Below are 1,100 nucleotides of genomic sequence, written 5' to 3' on the forward strand. Positions count from 1 at the left end.
TGCGGGCTCGGCCCGTGGCATCGCCGGTGCCGCTATTCCCGTTCGTGCCCAGCGCTCCCCGTCCGCCGCTGGCTCCGTTCCTTACCGCGTGCCTGTCCTTTCGTCTGTCCGCGCTGCCGATCTCGTTTCTTTCCGCCGTTCCCGTTGCTGTCTCTCCTTCCCTCTGCTTTTTCTTCCTTTCCTTCCCTCTCTCTCTGCCCGTTACCGTCCTTCTTTCTTTCTTTCTTTCTCTCTTTCCGTGTTTCGGTCGGTCTTTCTTTTTTTTAAATTTCTCTTTCCGTTTTTATTTATTTCTTTCTCTTTCTGTTCTGCTGTTTTTGTTTGGTTTTATTTCTCCTTCCGTCTCTCTGATTTCTTGTCTCTTACTGTTTTCATTTGTCATGTTCCCGTTTTAACTGTCTCTTTCTGTTTTTTCGCTGTTTTTTTTTTCTCTTTCCGTCGTTCCGTTTTTCTTTCTTTTTCTTTCTTTCAGTTTTTCCTCGGCTTTTGTTTCAGTGTTTCTGCTTTTATTTCCTTTTCCGAAATTCTACTTTTATGCCTCTGTCTTTCTGCATTTATTTCCCTCGATCAAGTTTCTGTTTGTTTGTTTTTTTTTTTTATTTCTGGCTGTATTTATTGCTCTCCTTTCGTGTTTCCATCCTTTCTGTGTTTCTGCCTTTATTTCTCTTTCTTCCTATTTTGGGGGGACAAAAAAAACAACAAACCAAAAGAAAAGATAAGAATAAGAAAAAAGTGTCTTTCCCAAATTCCTGGTGCTCTTGCCCCTCGCCGCCCCTGAACCCCCCCCCCGCCCCCCTCCCGCCCGGCAGGGCGGCCGGGTCTGGCCCTGTGCGCGGGCTGCGGGGGCCGCATCCAGGACCCCTTCCTGCTGCGGGTGTCGCCGGACCTGGAGTGGCACGTCGCCTGCCTCAAGTGCGCCGAGTGCGGGCAGCCCCTGGACGAGACCGCGCGACGGCAAGGCCTACTGCAAGCGGGACTACAGCAGGTGACCCCGAGTGCGCCGGCGCTCGTTAAGAAATAGCCGAACCAAAACCCGAAAAAGCCCCAAAGCCCCTTAAAACCCCCGAATTTCCCCCAAACGAAAACCTGACCCTCCAGCC

The sequence above is a fragment of the Aptenodytes forsteri genome, unplaced genomic scaffold (genome assembly GCF_000699145.1).
Source record: "Aptenodytes forsteri isolate BGI_AS27 unplaced genomic scaffold, ASM69914v1 Scaffold258, whole genome shotgun sequence".
Taxonomy (NCBI): Eukaryota; Metazoa; Chordata; class Aves; order Sphenisciformes; family Spheniscidae; genus Aptenodytes; species Aptenodytes forsteri.